A 15,109-nucleotide genomic window follows, 5' to 3' on the forward strand; every position below is an offset into this window, starting at 1 on the left:
TCTGAAGCAGTCTCTGTTTTCTTGTTCTCCCAAGCTGCTCCCGAGCTCGTACTAACACGCTGAATGGCATGCTTGAATATTACTTGAGAATATATTTGACTGTGTTACAGACTAAGGGACATTCTCTGCTGATAGACGTCCACGCCTCGGAGGAAGTCGATCCACGGATTAGGCCTTGGAAACCGTTTCCTTCAGTGTCTTTGTCTTTAATGTGATTGGCTTACCACGACTACTTTATTCTTCCTCAGTCAAACAGCAGCAGCACTCCTTATCGCAAGCTGTGGTTTTTTTTTTTCTTTCGCTCACCCTCTCTGTTGCACGTTTTTTCTGCTTCACTCTGCACGCCATTGCGCTGTGAAGAGGGGGGAGGGGCGGTAGTTACACTGGCAGTAGCACAGGAACAGAGCGGGAGGGAGAGAGAGAGGCAGGGACAACAACGTCACATTAGAAAGGTATAGTAATCATCTACAACTATTATCAGTTGTGGATTATAAAGGATTCAGAAAGTTTATTCATGCAGACCCATATGACAGAGAATGTGCATCTTCTTTTTGTTTTCATATTTTAATTTATATTTAATTGTGTTGTGATTTGCAGTGTTTTGTGTTGTTTCACTTTAAATTTGTTTAAAAGGAAAAAGCTGAAAATTTAAATAGTTAAAAGTTGAAATGTGAATAGTTGTTTTTTTTATTATATAATTTATTTATTATTTTATGTGGAGTGAATAAATAAAAGTATATTTACGATGGCCCCTACAGACAAAGCACGTACAAATTTCAAAACACGTAAAAACTCAGAAGCACGTAAAAACTCCAAAACACGTACAAAAGACAACAGAAGTGCTCCAGGATGCTAGGGACAGTGTTGAGCTTTTGTTACGTAGTGCCTACACAAGCCAGGAAGTACCAACGACCGGATTTGGTGTGTCGTAACAGGTAAATGAACTTTTTTTTTTTTATTATTTGAATATATATGAGTGCTTGTGTATAAATACACAAACAACACACATATGCTTTCAATTGTGTAATTTAAGTGATCTAGGTCAGCGGTCCCCGACCGTTTTTGCGCGATGAACCGGTTTATGCCCGACAATATTTTCACAGACCGGCCTTTAAGGTGTCGCGGATAAATACAACAAAATAAAACTAGTACCGGTACCGAAAAAAAGAAGATTTATTCATAACACACATGAAAAGACCCAGGAAAACAGAGTTAACAATAAAAACGATAACAAAATGACGCTGAAAACCGATGAAAAACCCTGAAAACCATACATTTCACACCTGAGCCTCTACTCTTGCGGCCCGGTACCAAACGACTCACGGACCGGTACCGGTCCGAGGCCCGGGGGTTGGGGACCGCTGATCTAGGTAGCTCTGTTTTGGAAGTTCAGTTCAGGCTAGAAATGTGTTTTGGAGTTTGTACTTGTTTTGTCTCTAAGGGCCACCATAAATATTTATATATAGACATATATAAATGAAACCACTTTTTTTTGCATTAGTAATTCCTTTTGTGCATAATTTTATATTTTTGTTAATAATAAATTAATTAAAGCAACAAAACAACCTGAAGAGCCGGTTCGGAGCCGAAAGAGCCGGTTCTCTAAAAAGAGTCGGAAATCCCATCACTATTGTGCTCGACCAAGGGTGTCAAATTCATTTTAGTTCAGGGGCCACATGGAGAAAAGTCTATTCTCAAGTGGGCCGGACTGGTAAAATCATTGTATATATAACTTAAAAACAACAACTTCAGATTGTTTTCTTTGTTTTAATATGATCAACATAAAAATAAATCTAGAGCCTGTGGACAGTATGTTCAAAATAGTACAGGCACAACATAGCTATTGATCATAAAACATCTCAAGTTATTTGAAAATTCTGAGGACAAAGAACACACAAACACACAGTGCTTTAGTGATTCACAGCAGTATATCACAGATCACAGAACTACATCAGGGTGTCTCATGCAGCACTTTCAGTGGGGTTGCATAGTTTATTTGATTCCTGATACCTGGCATCTTTTAGCTTTCACCAGCTCATCAATATCAGGCTTCACATCCTGAGCAGCAGCTAAATTCAGGATGTGATTCGAGTGCCTGTGCGTGAGCCTTGAGCGCAGTTTTGTTTTATTTATGCTCATTACAGAGAAAACTTGCTCACAAAGATACGTGGTTCCGAACATGCACAACAGTTTTGCTGCGAGGGCTGTCAAGTTGGGGTAACCTGATAAGAGATTCTGATAGAATGTGTTCAAGCCAGCTGCGGCAAATTTGAAATATATCCATGGGGCAAACCCCCGAGCTGCTGTCCTGGGGCCTTTGGGTTGGAGAGTGAATTTGTTTATTATTATTCATTCATTACTAACATCTACACCATCAGAGTGACTGTTTTCTGCAGCAGGAAACATCGCGTCAAAGCTTAAAATCTGAGAAAGTTGATTAATTCAGGATTCTTGCATTTACCACATCCTCCTCTAAACACACGCACACCCACCCACACTCAGACCACTGTCACACCAAATCGAACTCATCCGGTAGATATAACGCTGTCGGAATTTGTTTAACCTCCTACTAATATCAACTAAAGCCTTAAGCTGCGCACTGAAAGCGACTGCTCGTTGCACGTCAGTGTCGCAGAGTAAGCGGCTGTAAGTGACTACTCTTTTTTTTTTTCATACTTTAATTAAATTTATGCACATATTACAATCTCTCGTTGGGAGACAACATTAGCGCAACAACGTCTTGAAAAGGTTGAATAAGAAACCAAACGAAATAGGAACGTAAGTGACTACTCTGACCGACGACTGGCCGCTCGCGGGCGTTCCGAGGTCTGGTTACCTAGGTAATCCTCTAACGTATTTACCGCCAGGTCACATGTCAATCACCGTTATTCCTCGCAGTAGTCGCTCACCTGGAAGCTGAAAAAAGTTTGACTCGGGTCCTGCCCACTTGCTCCGACGTTAATTCGCCTGTAGTCTTTCTCTGGGCTCACTGCCGCGACCAGCGTGTACGCAGCTCTTTTTAAAGTTATGTTTTCGACATTACATCTATTTAATAAATTCACTAAAACCGCTTATTTCTCTTAGACTAATATATGCAGTTAAACAATTACAAATACTGCAGTCTCTAAAATAATAAACGACGAGCAGTTCATTTTAAAAGACTTCTCTTTTGCCTTCTGTTGAACATTTACTGTTGCTCATGAATAAGAGCATTTAAAAAATATCTGATGATTCAAAGATCTCATAGAATAATCGACAGACTACTGAAATACTAAAATAATTTAATTAGCAGATATTTTTTACAGGGGGCCTTATAACATGTGTATTTGTAGCAGTTTACATTTTAGAGTACAACATTTCAGGAGGACAGTATTTAAATGAATCACTGACTCATGATTTAGTAAGGTTTCCTGCAGAAAAAAAGCCTCATTGTGCAACCGATGAATACTTACCAGTAGGAGTGTTTAGTTCTTTGGAGTGACATAAAGATCTCAATTCTAAGAATATGTAAAGTAGTGCCAAAAAAGTTGTTGTCGGGTCTTTATCCCAATTGACAACATGGAGAAAAGGGTGTGTCTGGTTGATTATTACAAGGAGCCAAGCTATGGTTACGCTGGTGTGAGTGGTGAGTTTCCTCACTACAGGATTGAAATCAAGACTTTGATGTTGCCGTTCTAATACATTAATTTTATTTTTTCCTTAATCATTACAATACTTGAGTTAGTTTCAACTTCCCCTCATATGCTTGGCAATCTGTTGACTTCTTCAACTAGACATATGTCTGTACAGGAAACCACAACCACATTCTGTCTGGTGTGTGTGTGAGAGAGAGAGAGAGAGAACGTGTGTATGTATGTCTGTACGCAAATAAATGGTAAATGGTCTGTATTTGTATAGCACTTTATATTTGTCCATAAGGACCCCAAAGCGCTTTACACATCCAGTCATCCACCCACACATTCACACACTGGTGATGGCAGCTACATTGTAGCCACAGCCACCCTGGGGCGCACTGACAGAGGCGAGGCTGCCGGACTCTGGCGCCACCGGGCCCTCTGACCACCACCAGCAGGCAACGGGTGAGGTGTGTCTCGCCCAAGGACACAACGACCGAGACTGTCCGAGCCGGGGCTCGAACCGGCAACCTTCCGATTACAAGGCGAACTCCCAACTCTTGAGCCATGATTGCCCCTATTAATAACACCATGACACCCAAAATGAAGACCAAAATGAATGACGATGCTTTCAATTTGGAGTAAATCTCCAACAGTGTCACCAGCGAAGCACACCCACAGCATCACACCTCCTCCTCCGTGCTTCATGGTGGCAACCATGCATGTAGAGACCATCTTCACCTTTTCTGTGTTGCACAAAGGCACAGCAGGTGGAACCAAAGATCTCAAAATTCGGACTCATTGTTTATCTGGGCTCTAATCTGAGCTGCTGTTAACTTGAGATTTCTGAGGCTGGTGACTCAGATGAATTTTTCCTCTTGGTGACTCTTGGTCTTCCTTTCCTGGGTCGTCCTCATGTGAGCCAGTTTCCTCATAGCACTTGATGGTTTTTGCGACTGCATTGGTGGACACATTTAAAGTTTTAGCAATTTTCTGACTGACCGTCAGTTCCTTCTTTCCAACCTTCCTGTCATGTTCAGGTCAAATCTGACTGATTTACAATTTAAAACGCTGATAAATATTGTGTTTTACATCTAATTGCCTCAAGGCCTTATGGCATCCTCCACACTATGCACTCAAACATATAAAAGTGATGATCACCTCTCTCATTCATCATGGTGCCCTCGAGGCAAACGTGTTTGCTTGCTCGGCTCAATGCCGACTTCCCTAACTGGGCATTGGTGTGTAGCAGCAAAGAAAGAATTTCATTGCACAAAGAAATTACGTTTTTTCCTTTGTGCATATGACAATAAACACTTTGAATTGAATTGAATTGAATTGAACTGAATTGAATTTTGAGTGTTTTAATCAACCTTGTTACATCTGTGGTGTTCCTGTCAAAAGGGCCATTTGAAATGAATGGGAATCCATAAATTTATATTTATGTAATTATTATAAAGTATAGAAACAAATTACTTTGTAATGAACTGAAAATATGTGTCCTGTATATTGTGTACTCAGTACAGAGTACTCGGTAGGGTTGTTTTCTTGGTTAGCCATGCTTCTTGAAGAAACGGCGCTCTCTTGTGGTAATTGAGTGAACAAAATGTAGTTTGGAGTAAAAAATTTATTTGATTGGTTTAACTGATTGATTCACTTTTAATAAACACATGAAAACATACATTTTGAAGGGTTAAAAATGTAAATTATCTATTGTCTTATGTAGTCTGGAAGATGAGTGGATGGTGGGGTGGGTGCAGTTTTCTTTGTGGTGGGGTTGGGTGGACTGTCCCGGGCTCTGTGGGGCCAGGCGGCGCTGCTGGCCCAGTGCGGGTCGCGGAGTATGGGGGTGCCTACTGGGGTCAGCGGGGGAGCTGGCCCCAGGGAGGGGTCACTTGCCCCTCCCCTCCTTCCCTCCCCATCTCCAGTTGCCTCCCTCTTCCCGCTCCACCACAACCACCCACACATGCAGGGCCTTGGAGTAGGGTCACCAGGGTGCAGAGGAGGCTGCCCCCCCCCCCCCCCCGTCCCCTTCTGGCTGCCTCTGCCTCAATTATATCTCACAACTTAGACATTCACATTACTCACACTCTCATTACACATACATATAGGATCTTGGGGGTGGGCACGCTACACGGAATCCAAATTACCATCAGGGTGTACACCCCACCCCTGGCGTTGTTGCCCACCTCTCAATTTTAAATACACGTAGACATTGAGGGCTAGCAGGAGGGACTATGCGCTTACCTGCTGCTCTCTGGCAGGTAGCTCCATGCCCTCCTGGGTTTTAAATGCACCTTAGAACACACATGCATCAACACTACATATGAGCCTGGCGGAGGGAGGTTTGGAGTCTTCTCTCACCCCCGTTCCCTGCGGCCTGCTGGAGCGGGGGGGCTGGGAGGAGGACTGCGGTCTGGAGTGTGGGGCCTCCCTGCTGCTGCGGAGTCGGGGCGGTCTGCCTCCCCCCACCGCAGGGAAAAGGGTAACACCACCTGGGTCTGGGTGCAGTTCCCCCCTCCAAGGGCAAAGGTACCTAGACCCGGTTCGTAGAGTACGCTTGGGGAGTGTGATCGTGTGTACAGTGTATCTCTATGTCTGTCTCCACGTTGGTTGAGTGTGGAGTAAGTGCATATGAGAGCATGAGGGTGGGAATGGATGTTTGTGTCTGTGTGTGCCTGTATGTCTGTGTCTATATGTCAGGTTGGGTATCAGACGCCACCTCTCTGGAGACATCTCAGGCCCTCCAAGGTTTGGAGGCCTATCTCCCCCCACCACCACTTCCCCTGCCGGTGGCAAACGCCCTCAGACATCGGTGCGTTGGCGGTTCTTTGTGTCCAGGGATGGGCGTCCAGGTACACACCGGCTCACTCCTTGGTGGCTCCTTATCGGGGCCTGGAGCCTGGGGCTCGCTCGGGCCACTTCGGAGGTGGGGTGCCCCCGGCCTCTCGGCCTGGGGCTCGGTCACTCAGGCACGGCTGGCTGCCGGCGGAGCTCACGGGCACGTCACTGCAACTCCCCCTGGCTTCTGCTCCGCGGCTACTGAGTGACCCCTCATCTGGGACTCTCCTCAGCTCTTACTGGGACAGTGGCGCGGCTGCCCCTCTGTTGGTCTTCCTTGGTCTCTTGTGTTCTGGGGGCCTCTGGATGTCTGGAGTCTTGATCTCCTCCATACCTGCTTCATGCCCTGGTGGACGGGGCAGTGGCCCCCCCACACCCTCTAGCAGATCATTACATGAAGGAACCTTTTAAAAACAAGCGCGTCCATGCTCACAGGTGTACACACGGCTGCTCACACACACAAACTACACCCTTTTTGGCTCCTACCTCAAAGCACACTGTGCGCTGTCGATCTTAGGTGCTGCACAATAATGTTTAATATTTAGTATTTACTGTCATATTCCCATAGATCATTGTGATGTTGTTTATTGTATTGCTCTCGTTTTCTTCTGCTTGTTTTCTTTTTTCTTTCTCAACAGGTGATCCAGGTGATAGATATATGCATTTTATTTCTCTGCCCATTCTGTTGGTTTTTGTCTTTTGCCCTTCTCCCCCGTCCCTCTTCTCAGCTGTTTCTCTTTCCCTCTTTTTTTCTCCCCTTCTTTCCCCCAGTCAAGTCTGTCCCGTATTCAGCAAGTGAAAATAAAATAAACAATAAAAGGTGAATCAAATGGACCATTACGGCAAGGCTGGGATGGTCAATTTGGTAAAGTAAATCCGTTGGGCATCTTTCTTCGCCTTTAGACAACAATTCTGATGGCAAAAGAGCCAAAGAGGACAGGCAAAAAAAAAAAAAAGTAAATTATCCTATACACAAAGGCTTAAGACTCCTGTCTTTGAAAAATGCAAATAACTTGTGTATCTGTGTGTGCTTGTATATTATTATAAGGCTGTGGTGGTAGAACGATATATAGACTAAAAACCAGCACAGGTAGCTGCAATCAGGAAGATCCAGCAGGGAAAATAAGCATTATTCCAAGTTAATACAGAGGCAAGCCAACCTGACTTGCAGGTCTCAGAGTTACTTATCCTCACTTTCCAGGGCTGCATGTCTCCACATGTCCACGTCCTCACACTCTGGCTGGAGTTCCCTCACTTCTCTCATCTTTTGACACAGTAACAACTGTTGACATTAATTTTGTGCTGGCTGATATGAAAAGCTCAGGACTTTACAGGTTAGTTCTTTTTTTTTTTTTTACCATGAAAATATATTTTCTTCATCCAAAGGGAAAATGGATAATGAGTAAAACAAAATAAAAAACATAAAAATGATTTCAGTTACCAGGAAATTTGTTATTTAAAACACTTTTTAAAATAAGTATTGAACACGTTGCCAATTTTCCACATGTTAAAGTCATATTTCCATGAAATTCTCACCATCCAATCATCTCAAATAGTGCACATAAATAATGAAAGGATGCCCTTAGTGGTATATAATAAGACTGAGCCTTTCTAAAGTTCCTCTCCTGGTCCTGATTCAACTGCTAAAACCTGATGTGTCAATCAAAAATGCATGTTTCCATGGGTGTTACTGTTATTTAGACCTTTATCTTCCTATTTATACTAATACACAAGTCCCTAAATCTGAGACACTGCATGTCCCTGGTAAAAAAATCCGAGATGACCCGGTGGCTTGGTTGCGCCATAGATGGTAAACAAACCGGGTTTCATTTTTTTCCTCACCAAATCATCCTCTGTTTGCCTGCTGCTTAACATATATCTAAGGGCTGGCAAATGGAAAGTAAGGCATTACTGTAATTGTATTGCATTTGTATCTAACAGACAACTGTAATCACATTATATTTTAACTGTCATGGACTGGTTTAATTAAGCATAAGCTTTAGGCATGCTTTAAAGTAGGGTATGTTTTAGGGAATGAGCCTAAAGCATATACTCGGTATATAATTGGTAAATGAAGGAAGTGCCTTTGAAACAGCACAGATGTAGAGATAACGCTGTGTAAGTTATATTTGACAGAAATGCTGCTTCTGTAAAATGACACTTTTGTGAAAAGTTTGCACTCTTAATCTTCCTCATCCATGCTACAGTTATGATACTACACTGCACAAAGACTACTGTCTGAATGAAGCTTAATCCACCTATTTTTGACTTTAGTGAAGAGGTCAGGTTATTGCTTCAGGTTATTGGAGGTTGGTGTGCATTTGATTATGCACAGCTCTTTTATTGTCCCTCCACAGTATTTTAATAATTAGCTTTGACTGGTTCATTGCAACACATTGATTATATAATTTTTCTGCCATTCTGTTGGTGGTATGCTTGGGTTAATTGTCCTGACCCAATTTCAACCAAGCTCCAGGTTCTGGACAGACAGCCTCTTAGTTGACTCTAGAATATTTTTGTATACAGAGACGTTCAGGGTCGACCGCAAGGCCTGCAGCTGCCGTACAAGCTCCACCATCATGTTTGACAGTTGATATGAGGTGTTAGTGCTGATATTCTGTGTTTAGTTGTTGTCAGGTGGCGTTGTGCATTATGGTCAAACACCTTCACTTTGGTTTCATCTGTCCACAGGACATTGTTCCAGATACCTTGTGTTTTGTTCAGATTCAACTTTGCAAAGCTAAGCTGTGCTGCCTGGGAAACCTTCCAAACATGTCATACTTGTTCATTCTTTGTCTAATTGTACAGTCGTGAACTTTAACGCGTAACATGCTAACTGAGGTGTTTGAGATGTCACATTTGAGTTTTCTGCAGTTTCTCTGAGCATTGCACCGTCTGTGTTATGAAAAATACCGGTGGACTCAGGAAGCAGAACTCACAGAGGCACAGAGTTGCGGTGAAACAATTTATTTACAGTGAAGGAGATGAATTTTCAAGGACAGTGTATATACAATAAAATGTGAATGGAGACGCCAAGCCTGGGACGTGCAGGTAAGGAGACGCAAACTGGTAGGGCACTCGATCTAAGGGAGAAGGAGCAGGAGAATTAGGAGGGTCTTGCCCAAAACCGAGAAAAGCATAAAAGAGACTTTACCGAGAGTTGGAGAGGTTACTTGGTACTGTTTGCCAAAAACCTCCAGAAGGGAAACAAACCAAACAAGGCGACCCGGAGAAACCGAGAGATGAGAGTCCAGGGGAGGAAACAAAACTCCGTACAGTCACCAGCGAAAATAATCTACAGGTTCCAGTAGGCAGGCTGGCAGATCTTCAGGCACTCCAGAAAAGTCAATACTCCGACACTAGTCCTCTGTCAGGCAGCTCCTGAAGAACGCTTCAGAAGAAAGCGTTTGACAGGTAACAGGTGTGCCAGGTTCATTGAACAACCGCCCCGCCTACCTATGCCAAAAAAGGAAACACACAAACAAAAACACCGGGCAGCCATAACCCGGCTCCTAACAGTCTGACCTTTGCCGAGACATCCACTCCAGGGAAGACTGGGGAATGTCTTCATGTTTTCCACTTGTAATGGAGTTGTTCTTTGTTTCAGAGTGTGTTTTTGTTTAGTTGTTTCTTTTATACATAAGTATATTTACTTAGGAAAATGAAGAAAGGTTAATTGTATTTCAGTAAATGCAAGTACTGTGTTCTTTTCTTTTTTCAATAAAAATATTTGTCGAGAGGCACTACACAAAAAATAATAATGCAATCAAATCAATTTTGTTGTCCAAGACTCTACCAATGTCCCACTCCCACAGCATTTTTTGTTATTTCATTTCATTTATTTCACACTTGGTACAACTATTCAAACAAACCAACCACACTTTCTATCAAAAAGCACTACAACCATGTGTGAAAAGGAGCAGGAAGAAGAAAATATTCTTATTAAACCCTGCCCCCTATCTGCAATCCAATTTATATTACAAGTGGGCACCAAAAATCAGGGAACAAACTAACATTAACATTTATCTCCGGTCCTAACCCAACCAAACGACAAATTTACAATCAGAATGCTCCACATAGTAACGAGGAGAAAAGTAAAATTAAAATAAATAAAACAAAAAATTATAATGGATCCTTTTTCAATGAACTCCAATTTCATTCACATTCTTCATATTGAGTTATCGTTTTAAGCATGTAACACTTTTTAAAACAATGTAAATTTATACAATTCTTTAAATTATAATGAAGTGAGTTCCACAGTCGTATACCCCTAACCGTTGGACTCATTAATCTTTGTGTAGTCCTAGCTAACTGATGCTTAAAATAAAATTTCCTTCTGCTATCTTCTCCCCTTGAGCACAATAAAAATACTCTTTGTAACTTAAAGGGCAAAATATTATTTTTAGCCTTAAACATAATTAATAGTGTCCGGAATTTCACTAAATCTCCTAATTTTAATAATTTCGATTTTATAAATAATTTATTTGTATGTTCTCTATATTTAACATTATGAATCATTCGTATCATTTTATTGGGAAAATATTGAGTTTTTTGTGATTTATTTCAATAAATGCTTCAGATGTTTAATCTGGCATTTAAAGGGTTAAAATCCTGAAAACAATTTCAAAAATTGTTCAAAAATCGTTTTTACTCAGCCGTTCTTTCAAATATCTCAAAATTTAAAAAATCTCAAAATTTTAAAAAAAAGATTTCCTGCAAAAATCCACACCTCAGGCTATCACACATGCCTGAGGTGGGCATAAGGGTTAAAGAATCATCGTACGTGTCCTGGGCAATATCAGACAAGTAGAAAAAAGCTGAGATGCATTAAAATAACATTAAGGATATTGGGCCGACTTGCTGCTGTCCTCTCAACACACGTTTCTGTCACCCACACTCACAACGACTGCTCTGCCTGCTTTTGCCTGCAGATGTCGCAACTGAGGCACCGAAATCTGAATTTCAATCAGGAACACTGTAACAAATGTAAGCGTCACTTAAACTCAAATTTCTGTTTTTCTTTGAAAACATTTGTTTAAAGTTTTTCTTTATATTTTAATAACACTCTTGTCTCTCGAGAGACAAACTGCTCTGCCTCAAAGGACCAGGCAACAGAAATCTCATGTCGTGTTCAGCAGTAACACATAAAGTAAAGTAACAAGCAATGTAACATATTACATGCTTCAGGAAGTGCATTTAAATCTTACAGCTGGTATTGTATTAAAGAAAAAGGTAAAAAATGAAATGATGTGTATCGCACTAATTTATCTGAATACATGCAAGGTTTTATATCATTCTCCACAGCTTCAGATCAGAATGTAATGTAAGAGAGAACACAAGCATTGATACAAAGTTGATCATATATTGCAGACTTTTGCTCCCAATGACCAGGTCTTATAAAGCCCATAAGTTCATATGATTGATTCCTTTGCCATTGCTCATCCAAACGTGCAACAGAAACTAAAGAAGAAAAAAGCAATGAAAATATGTTCACTGGTTCTAAACAGAAAGGACACAGTGGTGTGCCAGTAGCTCCCATCCCGACAGTCATTGATTATCCACGTGCACAGTGTACAGCCTGAGCTGAACTGTCGTTTGGTTGAAAATGAAATGCTGTTAATCATTAACTGCATAAAATATCATTGTAATTACATGCCATTAAAAAAAATCTTACTTTTTTAAAGAAAACATTTTCTTACATGCAAAAATAAATAAATTATCACAAGTAGAATAATCTCAAATAAAAATAAGTCATAGATACAGCCCAAACTAAGGCATAAAATAAACCTTTAATAAGCCTTTACTCTGCCTTCTTGGAATGTGTTCTTGCATGAGCAGATAAGAAATAGATAGAAATAGCCGCTGATCACAGTATGTTGACATATTATAGCAAATATGTTAACTGTTTTCAAATATGCAGCAACACAGACACACACAGAAGAGAGAGACAGACAATCAGCCTCTATCACTCAGGAATTTTCTTATTCAGTTGTTTCACAGAATGTCTTGTTTAAGTTGGATGCACGTCCAGAAATCTGTGTGTGTGTGTGTGTGTGTGTGTGTGTGTGTGTGTGTGTGTGTGTGTGTGTGTGTGTGTGTGTGTGTGTGTGTGTGCGTGTGCGTGTGTGTGTGTGTGTGTGTGTGCCCGTGCAGGCAGCTGACCCTGGCATGAAGAGGGCCACTGTGTGAAACCACAGAGAAACCATTCTTCACTGCGACACACACATTACACACTCGCAGCCATCCACTCCCTCCCCCTTCTCTAACTCCTTAATTTGTCACATTCACCGAAACACACAAGCGCACAGCACAGAGGGAGCAAGAGAGTCACTTGCCATCTCTCATTCTTTTACACAGAAGTCTAGCGTAGTCTTTCTGTTTCTCCCCAGCACATACACATACACAGTGACTGTGTCCCACCAAGTAATGACCCTTATTTCACCATCCTGACTCAATCGCTGCTTCGGTCAAGAGACTAAAATGTAAAGCACAATTCCTCCAATACACTTTACACTTAAAAAACAATTATGTGTGTTAATTAACTAAATAGAGTTCAGGGATACATTTTTTGTGATGAATCATCCTCAGCACTCATATTTAAGCATATAGAACTGTGCACAAGTCTTGAGCCACCCTTAATTTCTTTATATCTGAAGCTAATGCTGTTTTATATTGTTACTGTTTTCTTGCCTCTTTTTCCTCTTTGTTATGCCACTATTGTCACATTGTTACTAAGCTGTAATAAAAAGTGCAACAGCCATTTCTTTAGCTAAAACTATGAAAAGTACCAAAGATGACACAGTTTGATAGCAGCAGTTATAGTAGTAACGTAGCAGCAAGGCGATTCCAAAGAACTGCTGATAGCTGAGAGCTTAGCATCGTGATGTGTCACAAACTCTAAGAAACTCACTACCTTCACCAAAGCCTCATCAGAAAAGTAAGGTATGCCAAATGACACAAGTAATGACTGAAAATATGTATCAACAGCTAACTAAGTGGTGGTTCCTAATTTGAAATATTTATGTAAAACTGTTGTTCTTATGTATGGAAGGAGATCAGGAGCCATCTGTAAACCACAGTGTTGGCTCTCATGGTTTGGGGTGGCATTTCAGTCAGTGGTTGTTGGGCATCTTGTCAAAACCGATGAAAACTACAAAAAATGTCGTTTTGATCCACCGTGCAACTCCATCTGGAAAGTGTCTGATTTGCAACAGCTTCATTTGTACTTTTTAAAGAAATGACAAGTTTGCATGAAGCTGAATCCACACTGGAAGCGATTCGCTCCTCACCCGCGGCTTTGAAGCTGACAGCTGCTTACCTGCACATGGTGAAGGTTTACCCACATTGCCTAGCAGCAGTTGCACGTAATTCCTTGAAGACGCTAGAGGTTTTTATTCACTGCCAGTGCTGAAGTAGCTTAAGAGAGTAATTGTAGTTACTTGTTAGAGTTACTTATATCCTGTTTGTGCATTTTTTGCACACGTTTTAATAAAACACTACATTTATGGCTCATTTTCCAAACAAAAATATAAAGAAATGAGGTTTGGGTCAAAAGGTTTGTGCGATACTGTACAATATTTTTTATTGTGTAACAACAGCAGACGAATTGTTTTCATCATTTTCTTTTAAGGCAAATGCACCCATCACATATTTACCTTTTTTTTTTTAGTTTGTCATTAGTATTATTAAAGGGAAATTGAATCAAAAGCCCAAATTTGATTTTTGCATTTCATACACTTATGTATGAATAGCAATGAACTAAAAAGAATATTTTATGATATATTATTTAATCCTATTTTACCTATACCAATTATGAACCTAGGTTTTTTCACTAGAACCTTAAATTGGACAGTAGGTCTTGACATAGAAATGTGGATACATTACATTACACTACATGTTAATTTAGGCTTTATTATAACGGCATTTGTTAATCACAGGTTGAGTCTTTAGTCATGACACTGTGTGGTAAATCAGCCATTCAGGTGTATAAGGATCACCACCCTCATCCATGGAAAACCTGCTGCATATACTTTAAAGACACATTCCTTACCAGTTTTCCCATTTCTGTAGCAGCATTAAGAAATCAAATTACTTGGTATTAATTAGAATTATTACTTACAAATGTGCTACTCTCATAATTACATCTTAAAGTACGTGCTATGGAAATGGTCTGTTGCTACTAGCAACAGAGCTACTGCTAGTTGTATCAAACTTTCAAGGTTCAAGTGTGAGTTAACCTACTAATGCATTACATCCTAATCTGTATAGCAAAATGAATAATAATATGCAGCAAACTCACCGTGTCCCTTAGAGTAAAGAGTAGAGTAGTATAGAGTAGGTATGTATGTATTTATTTAAAAACTGTGAGTGTAAGCAAAAGTTCCTTCTCACAGACAAGGTCTTGTTGAGTGACTTTTTTACTCTGCCGTTCTTTAGATTAAAACAAAAAAACACACAAAAAACAAAAACCCTCCTCGGTAGAAAAACTAAATGGTGCTGGCAACATTGCGACAGTGTATAACCACAAAAACGTCATGGTTGTCAGAGTAAGATTTATGCCATATACTGAAATATAAATTGCTATAAATTTAGTATATTGTAAATAAGATATATTCATAACATATCTATGATATGTTTTATCTGTCTCAAAAAGT

The sequence above is a fragment of the Rhamphochromis sp. 'chilingali' genome (assembly GCF_963969265.1).
Source record: "Rhamphochromis sp. 'chilingali' genome assembly, chromosome: 13".
NCBI classification, from domain to species: domain Eukaryota; kingdom Metazoa; phylum Chordata; class Actinopteri; order Cichliformes; family Cichlidae; genus Rhamphochromis; species Rhamphochromis sp. 'chilingali'.